The sequence below is a fragment of the Eucalyptus grandis genome, chromosome 4, assembly GCF_016545825.1.
Source record: "Eucalyptus grandis isolate ANBG69807.140 chromosome 4, ASM1654582v1, whole genome shotgun sequence".
Taxonomy (NCBI): Eukaryota; Viridiplantae; Streptophyta; class Magnoliopsida; order Myrtales; family Myrtaceae; genus Eucalyptus; species Eucalyptus grandis.
Window position 1 is genome coordinate 7,816,436 of NC_052615.1, and position 16,525 is coordinate 7,832,960.

General features: G+C 39.0%; 2 pseudogenes; both read left to right on the top strand.

Annotated features, from left to right (window-relative positions):
• The first annotated feature begins 4,650 nt into the window (after positions 1–4,650).
• On the top strand, positions 4,651–8,163 carry LOC120292469 (annotated as a pseudogene).
• Positions 8,164–11,533: 3,370 nt separating this feature from the next.
• Positions 11,534–14,734, top strand: LOC120286079 (annotated as a pseudogene).
• Positions 14,735–16,525: the final 1,791 nt, after the last annotated feature.

Below are 16,525 nucleotides of genomic sequence, written 5' to 3' on the forward strand. Positions count from 1 at the left end.
TCACATTTTTGGACTTTAGCTGTTTCTACAGCATGTTACATCATCAATCAATTTTCCTCGACCTTCTTTAGGAAACAAATAAACCCTATGAGCTTTTCAAAGGTAGGAAAACCAATCATTTCATATTTTAGAGTTTTCGGTTGTAGATGTTTTGTCTTAAGAAATGCTAATGACAAACCTGGTAAGTTTGATGAAAGATCAAAAGAAGATATATTTATGGGATACTCAACTATGAGCAAGGCTTTCAGAGTGTACTATAAAAGATCTCGCATAGTAGAGGAGTCTATCAATGTAAAGTTTGATAAAAATACTCATCCTCAAGAAGATTCTCATCAAGCAGGGTAGTCATCTAACACAATTTCAAGCACAAGAAGAAGTCAAGGATTCAAAACCAAATGAATAGTCTTAGCAACAAGAAAAGACTAATAAGCATGACATGAGTAAGAAATCCAAAATGTCTGATGACAAATTCAATAGAAATTGGAAGCTCAAGTCAAACCATCCAAAGGATTTGATTATTGATGACATCGATCAGAACAAAACGAACTCCAAAAGATGCCATCAGTACTTTGGCGCTCATTTTAGAGATTGAATCATGAAAAACTGAGGAAGCCCTATCAATTGAATTTGGATCTAAGCAATGCATGAGGAATTTCAACAATTCCGGATAAAACAAAGGATGGGAATGGTTCTAGACCTAAAGGCCATCCCATGATCGAGAATAAAATGAGTGTACAAGAACAAGCTCAATGATCAAGGAAAATCATAAGAAACAAAGCAAAATTGGTTGTCAAAAGACTACTCGCAAAAAAGGAATTGACTACAATGAGATTTATGCACCAATAGCATGCTTAGAAGTGATTAGACTTTTTACTTGCACACACATGATTTCACGGTCTTAGACTTTTCTAGATGGACATAAAGAGTGCTTCTTGAATTGATACATCAAAGAGAAAGTCTTCTAATGAAAATCCTTGCAAAATTTTGCTAAGTTAATGTGGGATGAGTTTGAGAGAATGATGAGAAAATTAAAATTCTTCCTTAAATTTATTTAAATCATTTTAAAATAAAAATAAATATATTGATTCTAGAAATCAATAAGTTAACATTTTACAAAACCTCTAGAGAAAAGGCCTTTAATTTTATTCACAATAAGTTGGGTATTATTAATCCATTTGCTCAAGTATCTAAAGATAGGGTACATCAAATGATCTTTGGGCAAATCGACTATGCGATTTCAAATTTTTTAGACGGTAAGAATATTTTTAGAAGCATATTAAATATGATTTATTTTTTTCCTTATTTAATTTATTGCAAAATAAATTTCTTCATATTGAAATTGCTTAATTTATTCTTTCCAACACCATTTCACAGTTTTTCTTTATTTTCCCTCAAAAATCGGATCTTCTTTAAAACTTTATAAGTCACAATGGTTCATATCCCTTAAGAAGGAAAACTTTTCTTTCTTCTTTGTCATTCTTCAAACACCTAAGAACCACCTCGTGAAAACCTTCCTCGTAGCCTCTTTTGACAAAAGATCAAAGCTTTTCTTCTTTTTAAAAACCATGGCACCAAAATCTACTCTAAAGTCAAAGCCTAGACCTTTTGGTTCGCAACAATCGAATCACATTGCGAGATTACAATCTAAAAGTTAGAGAAGCCTTGAATTCTTTGACTTGTCCGATTCTTCAGATAATGTTCAAGGTACAAAACTTTATTTTGAGTATTCTCAATTAAGATTGACTATTGCAACACTCAAGGCTTTAGGGAATAGTGAAGATGTTATTTATCGATTGTTGGCTAAGCACGGTTTTGAAAGTAAGGAGGCATTAGAGTTAATGTTCATTAATTCCATCGAAGCATGCCCCCCCCACTAGTGCTAGTGATTCAAGTATTGTCAAATCTAGAAAGGGAAGGAGGAAGTGGCCGACACGTTTGTTAAGAAAAGAATAGATGATGATGGTCGAAGGGTGATAACAATGAAAAACTGTACGCCATTTCAAAAGGAAAATCACTAGATATATGGCGATGTGAATCGTGCGGACAAGGCGATTAAATCTGAAGAGCATCAGCAACACTTGAGATCTCGATGAACAAGGGAATAATTAAACAGAGGACTATTGATTTTGACTTTTTTGAGTCGATTGGTATTCATCTTAAGCAATTTTGTGATGATCGACTCCTAACTGATCTTTATGTTACCGAATATCCTACATTCCACCTCGCCATGACCGCATATTTTTTATTCAATATTTTCGTTTTACTCAATAGACACTATTGAGTTCACGGTGTTTGATAAGCCATATCTAATCCAAGCATAGGAACTAGCAAAAATTTTGAGGTTAAGTATTCGAATTTGAAGCATATAGATGTTGATCCTAATGCTGCTCTATAAACAACTCTCTAGAATCCCTTATTTTACTAGAGATGATTACTCCCATGTATTTCATCGCTTGTTTCCTTTGAGACCATTGTCCTTCACAAAAAATTATTATTAACGCTTGAAATCAAAAGGATCTTCCACAATTGGCGTTTCTCTTATGAAACCAAATTGATATGAGCAATCTTGAATCGATCACTCATTTTCTATTACATCTTGTTCTACAGCACATGTGTATAACTATTTTGAAAATAAAAGGGCAATTGCCCTATGGTTCTCTAATCACAAAGATTTTTCGTGAACCGAACATTGAGATTCCAAGGAGTTGAAAGGCAAGGCTCAACTACCTCCACCGTAGGTGAGCAAATGATGAGAAAATGAGTTTCGGGCACACTGTTGAAGGTTGGAAAACACAAAGGTAAACTTTTGAAAGTGGATGCAAATGAAGTAGTGCTAGATCAGTGTGCCCCCACCAAGAGAAGGCGAATTGCTGAATAGAGACAAAGTTCTCGAGCCTTTTTACAAAGGCTCAATGAAGAAATGCTGGAGAAATCCGAAGAATATACAGTTTATTTAGATGACATCATCAATGTATATCAGCCTAACTCTAATGATTTGATGAAGAGAATGAAGCCAAAAGAGAAACAAGAACAGGGATGGTCACTGATTAGATAGAGGAAGTCATTGTTGAAGAACAATAGCAAAAGGATGCTGAAGATCAACTCAAAACAACAAATGATCAAGCCAGTATGTTTGGATGTTGATCTAACTAATAATCGAGAGAATGTTGATACTCTTTGTTAAGCATCAGAGCTTGCCGAGACCAGGACATCAGGCCTTTAGGAACTTGCTCAAGATCAAATCATTGTTGGAGAGCAAGGTTTAGTCTCTAATATAGGAGCTATCGAAGCTAAATCATCTCAAGTCATAGCATCTATTCAGGGGGAGCTTGATTATGCAGAAGACCCTATGGAGCCTCTACTAGAAAACATTCCCATGGACTCCACTAATGATGCTAACAAAGGAAATTTTGTTAATAAAGGCACCACCGAGGGGTCCTAATGTTCAAAGGTCAAGAAGTATCGACATAATGGACAGAGCTCTTCCTAATCTTCCAAATACCTGGGCAATTCATGAAGTAGTCTTATGGCTCTAGAATCAATGGCTTGTTGCTAATCTCTCTACTACCGACCTTGCTTTCATCCATGTTTGAATCTACTAGCATGATTGGTGAGCATTATTAATCATGTTCATTCTTCTTGCATCTGGAGAATCGCTTTGTTTGGGATTCCATAGCTGGGAATTGCATCAGGCTAAAACAAGACTCCTTCAAAGGAATGCTTGATGGTATCCCGTTAAGCAGGGCCATCTGAAGAATCTCTCCCCTCTTTCCAATCTTCAGTCCCTGCATTTAGGACTGAATTATCTGATCATCACGAAATGGAGGGTTGTTGGGTCCTCCTCCTTTATGATGCTATAAATAAGAGCAGCAGATTCCGAGAGCCCGGTGCGGGAGATTCCAGGCCTTGATTGTTCCGGTGTTTTGGTTCTTGATTTTGGCCTGTTGGGTCTCCCGGAAAGTGGCTTCTGCAGCTTAATCTCAATTGCGTTTGGTTAGTTCCTGATCTCTCTCTGAGAGTCAAACTATTACCTTTTGCCGGTGTTAGCTTGGGAAGAGTTTGGAGGGCGATTGAGACAATGCCGAGTTATTTTCTTGTTTTGTCTTCGTATGGTTTTTAATGAAGAGTGAAATAAGTAATTTAGACTCCTGTCAATTCCGTGCTTCTCTGTCTGCTATACTCTGCTTCTGCTAATTGCACGTCTTATGCGATCTCTTAAAGAATCAATTAATATCAATTTCTTTCGGCAGCAAATCAACGCGTCTGATTACTTGCTGTTGCATGCGTGTGGGCTGATGATAGTTCATGTTCTGGTCTACATTTTGCAATCCAATGACCGTGGCACGCTTCCCATAAATTGAGCACCGTAACTTCGCGACTGTCTCTCTTGACTTGTATTAACCTGTTTGCGTTTGAGAGTCCTCAATTGTAGTAGCTTTCTCAACGTCTTGGACAATCAACTCGAATGGATGGATTGACTTCTCTGGCCTATAAAACTAGTCCTCTAGCGAACAAACAAGAAGGAGGCCAAAAGAAAGAGCCACTAACTTCCCGTTTCGCTAGCTTTTCCAACAGGAGTTTCAAGGAACTCCAGTTATCATAGTTTTTCAACAGAGAAATTATTTCCCGGGGCAAGCAGGCTCTGCAGCAATGTATCTGGTGGAAGTAAAGGAGGCGCAATTGGGTGCTGTTGCTCTCCCTCTTCTTCTTGGGGACATGGCCTGCTCTAATAACTCTTCTAGAAGGCGGCCGCCTTCCGCAGCACACTTACCTTGATTACAATCACCAATCTCTTGGCTGCTGTGATTATTGCTTTCACCCTAGGTGAGATCCAGGCAGGAACGCCAGAGGCACCAAATTTCTTGCAGCAACTTTCTCAGGTGAGTTTTTTTATTTCCTCTGTTACTCGAGGTTGATGGAATGTATGTTAGAAGGAAAAAGAAGTAAAGGTTTAGCAGAAGCGCATAGGAGGAGTCGGCAGCAATTTCTGCCCGACCAAGTGAAGGCTGACGTGGAAGTCTCATTATATAGTTTGCAATTACGATTATAAACTGGAAAAGAAAGAGTCTTGTACTTGATAAATGCGAACCAGTTAGCCTTACTTATCAATGAAATTATCAAAATTTAAGTAAGGCTTTTGGATTAATAGAAATACTCAGTATTTGCAGTTCTTCATGCATAATAGGAAATCTGGTTCCAGATTGGGTACTTTTGAAAAATTTACTTTTACTTTGGTTCTATCTCTCCACTTTACTGATCGAGAGGGCCTGCTTTCATTTGTAAAAGTAGCATCTTAGTTTCAACAAGAGGCATCCGGCTTGGACATGTCAGCTGACTTAACTCTCTGTCCATGAACAAAATTACGGAGTTGGTGTAAAGCTTTAAATTTTATTGGTATCGCAAACAGCTAGAGAAGCCTGGTTAAAGTGTAGATGCCCAGACAAAGCAGTCTATTTGCTGATTAGTTCGGGTATAATTCTGATGTCATCCTTGAAATGGTTTAAGACTAATCCATATGAATTTTGATAGCTCATCCTCAGTTTACCCACACCAAATGTCACATGAACCCGAAGTTTTGTTTATATTGTTCATCCATACCATGAAAACATACTATAATTCTATCTCCTGACATACCGAGAGTGGAGAAGCAGTATACACGGTCATGCATGTGACGTTGCAGGATGACGTTATCTCATCTAGTTTTAATATCTGTAAATTGATTGATGCAGGATAATTGGTCGTCGGTTCTATTTGCAATGGCAGGCATTGTCCTTGGCCTTGGGGAATCTTTGCATCCCAGTATGCATTTGCTTTCGTTGGTTTGTCAGTAACAGAAGTCGTCACTGCAAGCATAACAGTCGTTATAGGTCTCTTCATCTTCCATCTCCCTTTACTTGTATTTGTGCTAGTGATGAATTTGTAGTTATATAGAGAAATGTTTGATGTACGGACAAATTCTACAAAGATTCGATTTATTCATCAATTGATATGGCAAGAATTAATCTGGTTTAATACACTCAACTACGAGATTTTTGAGTCTTTTATATAGTTTAGACATTTTGTCTTTAAAGCATCAATCCAAAATTTATGAATACATAATGCACAACTGCACGCCATTATGTATGTCTCTCTGTATGAACAGATTCAACTTTATCTCCAGGAATTGCGTGAATAGGAGTGGCGCAACTAACATGATGCTTATTTCTTTTATCCAATTCTTTGCTCAGGCACGACCGTGAATTACTTTCTGGATGACAAAAATAAACAGAGCGGAGATTCTTTTCCCGGGAGTTGGTTGCTTCCTGATTGCAGTTTGTCTTGGCTCTGCTGTTCACGCATCAAATGCTGCTGATAATAAAGAAAGCTGAACAATCTTCCTGGCAATGGCAAAGTGGACGCCAGGTGCATCTGCTTGTTTATGAATTAAGAGCATGGAGTAAACTCAAATGTGTGAAATGATAAAATTTTATTTCGTAACTGTCAGAATTTGAAAGATTAATCACCTTTTTTTTTTTTTGGTCAGTGATTAATCACCATTTGATAAAGAAGTTTTTTCGCTCTAAAGTTGACTCAGTATCTACATGGAAGATTTACTTAAGTATCTCTTTCAAACTACTCCATCTCTCCTACATGTTTGCTCTCCTCCGTCACTTTTTTGTTACATGAATGGAGGAAATAAAAGCCTATATTTGTGGAATTTATACGAAATCCCTGGTCGGCCTACTTATGCAAGTTTTACTAGTAGAGGAAAAAGAAAAGCAAAATGAACTGTGCAGGTGAATGGATTCCCCATTTGGAGATTATTCTTTGATGTATGTTGTTAATTTCAAAACATCTATTAATGTCGATTACTTTAATTTTAGGACAAGTGTTATAGCCTTTTTCCCTTTGAGATAATGTATGATGCAATCGTTTTACATCTTCCTCAGGGTCATAGATGCAGATGATGGCACAACTGCTAATGAAGGTAAGAGACTTTCTGGAGCGATGACTGCTTCTCTAATCCAACAAGCTAGGAAATTTATAGTCCTAATGATGCTTGCATAACAGGGCGAAAAGATATGGAAAATGGGAACGGATTTCACATGTAAGGCAAAAGTAGGGACTGCTGATTTTCTGGTCGAAGTAGAACAGAAGATCTATCTGGTTGTGAAACCACTTCAACTATGCTAGTGGAACAGATTTGTTTATTATCTTTTCCACATTCCAAAGCCTTTAGCATCAAGAAATTGGAGCGTATTAGCGTTTCTCATTTTTATAATTTAAATGCATATTTATTCTTGTAGGTGTTTGAAGAAGTGCGGTGCTCGGACTGAGCATAACTTTCTTTGCTGGATTTTGCTTCTCTCTTTTCTCACCGCATTTAATTTGGCGACAAACGACCAGTGGCACACGCTGAAGGAAGGGTTCCTCACTTGTCTGTTTATACAGCATTCTTCTATTTCTCTGTATCGTGCTTTGTCTTGGCCGTCATTCTAAATATCAGCTTCCTTTACTGGCCGGTGCTCAATCTGGCCCAAATCATCATTCAAGGCTTATTTGAATGATTGGAAATGGCAGAGGATGGGCTCTGTTGGCGGGGTTTTTGTGTGGTTTGGGAATGGTCTGCAATTTTATGGGTGGTCAAGCCGCAGGCTGTGCGGCAGCAGAGATGCTGTTCAGGTTAGTTGACCAAGCTAGAGGGCACCAATGGATTGGTCCGATAAAAGAATTGACTTGACTCGGAGAGTTAAAACTTTTTGGTTCATGGCGAAACTGTTAAAGAATTGAACAAACTGAGAACTGAGTCTCCGTTCAGTTTTTATTTCAGAATCATTTCCAACTTCGTTTTTGTCTTTGTCAATAAAGCAAAAGATCATAGGACTAAAGAGCGGACTTTTCATGGTTTATGGCTGAACTGACGGTAAACCTAAATGTATTCTGTCAACCTGATCAAAAACACAATCCATAACATTCTCATGCTATGACTTTTCTTTCTTTTTCTAACTTTCAATCTGTTCCGGCATGCAGGCGCTTCCACTTGTGAGCAATTTCTGGGGTGTAGTCATTTTGGAGAATACTGCAGATCATCGAGGAGAACCTATGTTTTACTTTTTCGGTATGCTGTTTATGTTCATTGTGGCTGTCGGAGTCCTAATGGCGTCATCAGGGCACCGTAAATGAGCCCTGCTGCTACATTGCCCTGGTAAACAGAGTTCCGATGGTCATATATAATGAAAAGGCTGGATGTAGCAATTGAAAAAGCCAAAAGCAGTTAGTACTTGGTAATCAATCATTTGTTGATTGGTCTTGGTAAGAGGCCTGGTTGAGAAGAAACCGCAAGTAGATGCCAGGACAGGGCTTGATCTCACATTGAGTGCCAAGGGGGAATTGAATGTCCAAAACATAAAAACGAAACTTCTTCTGTGGACGGACCTGACATGGATTTTATTTATCATGGACCTTCAGTTCATTTCTTTTGCTTTGGTAACACCTTTAGGTTAGCAGTGCTTTGAATATCTTTCCCCAGGTCATGTAAATTGAGTCAAATGTATTTAGATTGCTTTCAATAGTTCTATATACTGCAAGTCTAATACTGCTTGGTGAAAGAAGAAAAAAGAATTGCCAGTGGGAATCCAGGGAGCTGAGATTTCTGTTTCCACTGTTTAGTATTTTATACTCCTTGTCTGTCTAATTAGAAATCAATTCATCCATATTTCAAAGAACTGTGTAGTCCTAGAAAGTTCATAGACCTGGTGTACTCATATGCTCTAAACTTCGGACGGTTGCAAAAAATCATTTCATCTAACCATGACATACCTTTTTTTCTTTAGGTTCAAATCCATTTCAAGCTAGATAAGCCTCAACAATTGCTGAAAGATCATATTCTGTATGAATTTTTAAGTCTCAAAAACTAAATCATCATCAAGTTTGTCAAAATTCTGAAATTCCAGAAGACCAACTTGGTTTGGTCTGGGGACTAGAGGCAAGGCCATTCCTTGCAGCTCCTTTCTCTTGCATATGAAAACCATTATCAATTCGTTTCCTGTAAACGAGCAATTTATTCAAAAGTGCGGTACTTGGTCTGAACATCCCTCGCATAATTTTACATGCATTTAACGTAGAATGCATGCTCCCTTACACAAAAGAAAGGGGACGGGTATGGAAAAATTGTCCAGAAGCAGATGCAGATGCAGGCCTAAGGAAAAACTACATAAAAACCAGCCAACTTTGCTTTTGTCGTCCAGATCAAAGGGTAAAACAGGAGGGGTGACACATGGTCATGAACTTTAACTCAGCACTAAAAGAATGCAAAATTCCAACTCCTAATGAGTAGATTGGTTGAGAATTGCACATCAGTCTCTACCATAGTTACAGCAGGGTCCTCAACACTTGCTGCCCTAGCACAAGGATGACTGAACCCAAATATAGTTGACGCCTGATTGGTAGTAGATACATCAAAAGCACGGGAAGTAATTTAAATCCATGCACTGGCCCCATAGTTTCTGTGGTCCCGAACAAGCATGCTGGTGCCCAATAAGCATTAAACCATTTCTCACTTTCATCGTTTGCTCAATAGCTGATGGATGAAAGAACTCAGTTTTTTCATCGACAGAACTGTAAATCCAGTCAGCCCCTCCAGATAATTGATGGTGTTAAAAGGCGTTCTGTTTTCCATCCCAATGACTTCAACTGCAAAATGGAGGAGCAGCAGTGATGATGGCGGTTCTTGAAAGCTTCGTAGAAGACGAGCCATTCCATTCTTCTAAGATTATAGTCCCGTCTCCGGAATTACCGTCCGATGATGGGATCAGTTCCCTTGCAGTTGAATCTTCCATGAACAGACGACGGTCAACCCGAGTTCGCTTCGCCGTCGCTCAGCGGGACTTGCAACGTGCGTGTGCTCTCGAGTGTCCGCTCGGTTTCAGTTTCGTAACCTCATCTACTTCAGAAAGATTCGATTTTTCTTCTGTCTCTACTAATTGGAGAAATCACATTTTCCTTATCAACAATTTATATTGAGGGGTTTGCATGATAACCCTTTAGTTTTTCCGTTCCTTTGATTTTTTATTTCTCAAAATAAAAAAAAAAGAACATAAATTCATTTGATAACATCAATTAATTTTTTATTCTTTGAAATTAAAAAAGTAGCTAGAGAATAAATTTGAAATAAAAACAAAATGTAAACAAAAAAGATAACTTCTTAATCTCAAGAATAATTTTTTAAAAATAAGTTCTTTTTTCCTTTTTTTCCTTCTTCCTCTTCTTCTAATTGGTCGGTGGAGACTTGTCGCCATCGCCGGTTGCCGCCAACTCATCAGTTCGCAACCAGAGAGTCCATTTAATAAAAAAAGTACATATCCCAAGAAACCCAAGAAATCAACTCTTCTCAAATACAAAAGAAAAAAAGAAAAAAAGAAATGTGTAAATTCCGGGCTAAATTATGAGCCTTAGCATAGTTGAAAGGTCATTGTTTAGTATCTTCCTATTTGAAGAAATAAGCAACATGAGCAAAAATAGGTGATTGGATGACCTTCATAGATGCTTCTCTCCTTTTTATGTACCTGTCGATTGAGTTTTCGTTGGATCGTTAAAGCAACTTGCTTCCAGCCATGTCTATTACAATTAGTCAATTACTAGAAAGGACGAAATCGGGAGGTCCCAACTTTCCACAAGATTGGGAAAACTAACACTATAGACAAAAGCCATCTCTACGTCTTAGAATAGATGTAGAGGTGTTGACGTAGATCTTGACACATTTTTTACTAGTATCTCATAAATCCCTTGTAATAAAGCATCCGATATTAATTCTATAATTCGTGTTACATCCTAAGTTAACTCACTCAGGTATTATTTATCGCTTTGGCTCATCTCCTACCTAAATTTATGTCATAGATAGGTACTTTTGCTAGGAGGTTGTTCATCCCGGTAAGGTTTCAAGTCGAAGATATGTGATTTGATTCGTTCCTGTCCTTTGTCATCTTGAAAGTCTACTAGGAGACAGTTCTCTATCAAACGATTGCTTTCGGTTGGTCAGATCAGATCCTTATGGTTTGCGCGGGGTGAGAACAAGCTTTGTCAAATCAACCAATGGGGGCGATGCATCGATGTCGTTAGATCGTCCCCCACTCTGGTCCGTATGCAACCCACTCCCGAGAACTCCCCATCCCACGCGTTGACCGAATCCATCCATGATTAGAAATATGTATCCTTCATCTGCGGGCGGTAAACGGCGTGGAAAGTTGGGAACTACCACGCAACGGCGCGCCCCCCAAAAGAAAAAAAAGGAAAAAAAAAAAAAACACGTTTGGATCGTGAAAAGTATCCTTTGTTTAAGATTCCTTAGCTGGGTATTGCATCAGGCTACAGCTAAAAGAAGATTCCTTCAACGGAATGATAGACTAGTATCCAGTTCAGCAGGGCCATCCAAGAATCTCTTACCCTCTCTCCAATCTTCAAGGGGAGCATTTTAGGACCGAGTTATCTGGTCATCACGACATGGAGAGTGTTGGGTCCTCCTCCTTTAAGATGCTATAGATAACAGCAGCGATCTGAGAGCCCGGCGTGGAGATTCCGGGCTCTGCTTGTTCCGGTGTTTCGGTTCTTGACTTTGGCTTGTTGGGTCTCCCCGGAAAGTGGTTTCCCAGATTAATCTCGCTTGCGTCTGGTTAGTTCCTGATCCCTCTCTCTCTGAAAGTCAAACTGTCACTATTTGCTGCTCCGGGTAGATGTTTGATGCCTGAACGCTTCTTCCTTGTTCTTCGTCTGCCGGCGTTAGCTGGGAAGAGTTTGGAGAGCGATTGAGATAATGCCGAGCTATTTTCTTGTTTTGTCTTCGTGAGGTTCTTAATGAAGAGTGAAATAAGCAATTTGGACTCCGTCAATTCCGTGCTTCTCTTGGTCTGCTATACTCTGCATCTGCTATATGCACGTTCTATGCAATCTCTTAAAGAATTAGTCAATATCTCTTTCTTGTGGCCAGTAAAATCAACGCGTTTGACTTATTGCTGTTGCATGCGTGTGGGTTGATGATACTTCCTGTTCCGTTCTACTTTGCAATCCAATGACCGCGCATGCTTCTTATAAAATGAGCACCGTAATTTAGCAACTGTCTCTCTTGACTCATATTAACCTGTTCGTGTTTAAGAGTCTTCAATTGTACTAGCTTTCTCAACGTCTTGGACAATCTAGCTCGAATGGATTGACTTTTCTGGCCTATAAACCTAGTCCTCTATAAACAGGAATCCCAAAAGAAGAGGCACTAACTCCCGTTTCGCTAGGTTTGCTAGCTTTTCCAACAGGAGTTTCAAGGAACACCAGTCACCATAGTTTTTCTAACAGAGGAAATTATTTCCAGGGGCAAGCGAGGTCTTTAACAATGTATCTGGTGGAGAGTAAAGGAGGCGCGATCGGGTGCATGTTGCTCTCCTCTTCTTCTTGGGCACATGGCCTGCTCTATTAACACTTCTCGGGCGAGGCCGCCTTCCACAGCACACTTACCTTGATTACACGATCACCAATCTCTTGGCAGCTGTGATTATTGCTTTCACCTTTGGCGAGATCCGTGCAGGAACTCCAGAGGCACCGAATTTCTTGCAGCAACTTTCTCAGGTAAGTTTTCTAATTTCTGTTATTCGAGGTTGATGGAATGTATATTAGAAGGAAAAGAAGACAAGGTTTAGTAGAAGCACCTATAGGAAGGAGTCGGCAGCACTTTCTACCCGACCAAGTGAAAGACATGGGAAGTCTCTTCATATAGTTTGCAGTTACAATGATAAACTGGAAAAGAAAGAGTCTTGAACTTCAATGAATACTGAACCTGCAGTTACAATGATAAACTGGAAAAGAAAGAGTCTTGAATTTCAATGAATACTGAACCAGTTAGCCTTACTTATCAGTGAAATTATTAAATTTAAAGTAAGGCCTTTTGGATTAATGGAAATACTCAACATTTGCAGTTCGTTGTGGTTCATGTGCAAGTCAGGTTCAGATTGGTGGTACTTTTGAAAATTTACTTATACTTTGGTTCTATCTCTACACTTTATTGACGGAAGACTTGCTTTCATTTGTTAAAGTAGCATCTTAGTTTGAACAAGAGGCATCCGGCTTGGACATGTCAGCTGACTTCACTTTCTGTTCATGAAGAAAAGTACTGAGTTGGTGTAAACCTTGGATTTTGTTTCAAACGTTTGGTATCACATACAGCTAGAGTAGCTCGGCTAAGTGTAGATGCCTAGATAAAGCAGTCTGTTTGCTGATTAGTTTCGGGTATGATTCACTTGTATGTCATCATTGAAATGGTTTTAAGACTAATCCATGACTTTTGATGGCTCATCCTCAATTTACCAACACCAAATGTCAGATGAAACCTAACTTTTGTTATATCTTGTTCATTCATATCATGGATACATACTCTTTCCTGGCATATCAAGAGTGGAGAAGCAGTATACACGGTCATGCATGTGAATTGCAGGATGACGTTACTTCATCTAATTTTAATATCTGTAAGTCGATTGATGCAGGATAATTGGTCATCGGTTCTATTTGCAATGGCGGGTGGCATTGTTCTTAGCCTTGAAATCTTGCAACCCAGTATGCATGGGCTTTCTGGTTTGTCGGTAGAAGTCGTCACTTGCAGCATAACAGTCGTTATAGGTCTCGGCCGTGTTCCATCTTCCTTTACTTTTATTTGTGCCAGTGATGAATGTGTAGTCATGTAGAGAAAAGCTCGATGTACGGATGAGTTTTACAAAGATTTGATAAATTAATTCGGTTCCATGCACTCTCAACTACGAGATTTTTGAGTCTTTCAAATAGTTTTGACATTTTGTCTTTGAAGCATCAACCCAAAATACATAATGTACGACTGCACATGTCAGTATGTATGTCTCTCCGTATGAACAGATTCAACTTTATCTCCAGGAATTGCGTGAATAGGAGTGGCAGAACTAACACGATGCTGATTTCTTTTATCCTATTCTTTTGCTCAGGCACGACCATGAATTACTTTCTGGACGACAGAATAAACAAAGCGGAGATTCTTTTCCCAGGAGTTGGTTGCTTCCTGATTGCAGTTTGTCTTGGCTCTGCTGTTCACGCGTCAAATGCTGCCGATAATAGAAGAAAGCTGAACAATCTTCCTGGCAAAGTGGACGCCAGGTACGTCTGCTTTTTTATGGATTAAGAGCATGAGTAAACTCAGATGTGTGAAGTGATAAATTTTATTTCGTAATTGTTTGGAGTTTGAAAGATTAACCACCATTTGATAGTGGGATTTCTTCACTCTAAAGTTGACTCAGTATTCATGAATTATTTTAGTATCTCTTTTGGAACTACTCCATCTCTCCTACATGTTTGCTCTCCTCTGTCACTTTTTCACGTGAGTAAAGGAAATAAAAGCTTTATTTGTGGAATTTATACGAAATTCCTGGTTGGCCTACTTGCAACTTTTACTAGTCGAGGAAAAAAGAAAGACGAAAGTGAACTTTGCAGGTGAATGGATTTCCCATTTGGAGATTATTCTTTGATGTATGTTGTTAATTTCAAAACATCTACTAATGCTGATTACTTTAATAGTTAGGACAACTGTTATAGCCTTTTCACTTAGAGATGATGCATGATGCAATCGTTTTACATCTTCCTCAGGGCTAATAGTGCAGATAATGGCACGACTGCGAATGAAGGTGAGAGACTTTCTGGAGTCATTACTGCTTCTCTAATTCAACAAGCTAGGAAATTTGTAGGCTAAATTTGATGTTTGCATAGCAGGGCCAAAGATGTAGAAAATGGGAATGGATTCAAAGATAAGGCAAAAGTAGGGACTGCTGATTTTCTGGTCGAAGTAGAGAACAGAAGATCTATCAAGGCTCGTGAAACCACTTCAACTATGCTTGTGGAACAGATTTGTTTAATATATTTTCATCTTCCAAAACCTTTAGCACCATCACATTGGAGTTTAGTCATGTTTCTCCATCTCTATAATTGAAATGCATATTTATTCTTGTAGGTGTTTGGAAGAAGTGCTGGCCTCGGACTGACCATAACTTTCTTTGCTGGATTTTGCTTCTCTCTTTTCTCACCGGCATTTAATTTGGCAACAAATGACCAGTGGCACACGCTGAAGGAAGGGGTTCCTCACTTGTCTGTATACAGCATTCTTCTACTTCTCTGTATCGTGCTTTGTCTTGGCCATCATTCTAAATATCAGCTTCCTTTACCGGCCGGTGCTCAATCTACCCAAAACATCATTCAGCTTATTTGAACGATTGGAATGGCAGAGGATGGGCTCTGTTGGCGGGGTTTTTGTGTGGATTTGGGAATGGTCTGCAATTTATGGGTGGTCAAGCCGCAGGCTATGGCAGCAGATGCTGTTCAGGTTAGTTGACCAGGCTAGAGGGCACCAATGGATCAGTCCGACAAAATAATCGACTTGAGAGTTAAAACTTTTCGGTCCATAGCCAAACTGTTAAAGAAATTAACCGAACTGACAACCGAGTCTCCATTCAGTTTTTTTATTTCAGAATCATTTCCAACTACTTGTTTGTTTCTGTCTTTGTCAATATAGCATGAGATCATAGGACTAATCATTTCCAACTGGCCAATCCATAACATTTGCATGCTATGACTTATTTTCTTTTTCTAACTTTTAATTTGTTATGTCATGCAGGCGCTTCCACTTTGTAAGCACCTTCTGGGGCGTAGTCATTTTTGGAGAATACCGCAGATCATCAAGGAGAACCTATGTTTTACTTTTCGGTATGCTGTTTATGTTCATTGCGGCTGTTGAGTCCTAATGGCTTCATCGGGGCACCGTAAATGAGCCCCGCTGCTGCATTGCCCTAGTAAACAGAGTTTCGATGGTCATATGTAATGACAAGGCTGGATGTAGCAATTGAAAGAAAGCCAAAAGCAGTTAGTAATGAGTCAAATCACTTGTTGATTGGTCTGGAGTGAAGAGCCGGGTTGAAAAGAAACTGCTAGTAGATACCAGGACAGGGCTTGATCCATATTGAGCGCCAGGGGAATTGAATGTCAAAACATAAAACTAAACTTCTTCTGTGGACGGACCTGACGCGGATTTCATTCGTCGTCGACCTTCAGTTCATTTCTTTTGCTTTGTAACACCTTTAGATTAGTAGTGCTTTGAATATCTTTCTCTTGGTCATGTAAGTTAAATCAAATGTATCTAGATTGCTTTCAATAGTTGTATATACTGCAAGTCTGCAACTTGGTGAAAGAAGAAAAGTCGACAGTGGGAATCCGGGGAGCTGAGATTTCTGTTTCCACTGTTTAGTATATTATACTCCTTGTCTGTCTAATTAGAAATCAATTCATCCATATTTCGTGCTAACCATATTCCTGGAGAGCTCATAGGCCTTGGTGTACTCATATGCTCCAAACTTTGGACGGTTGCAAAATCATTTCGTCCGACCATGACATACCATTTTCTTAAAGTTCAAGTCCATTTCAAGCTAGATAAGCCTCAACAATTGCCGAAAGACTATATGCTGTATGGATTTTTAAAGGTCTCAAAGACTAAATCATC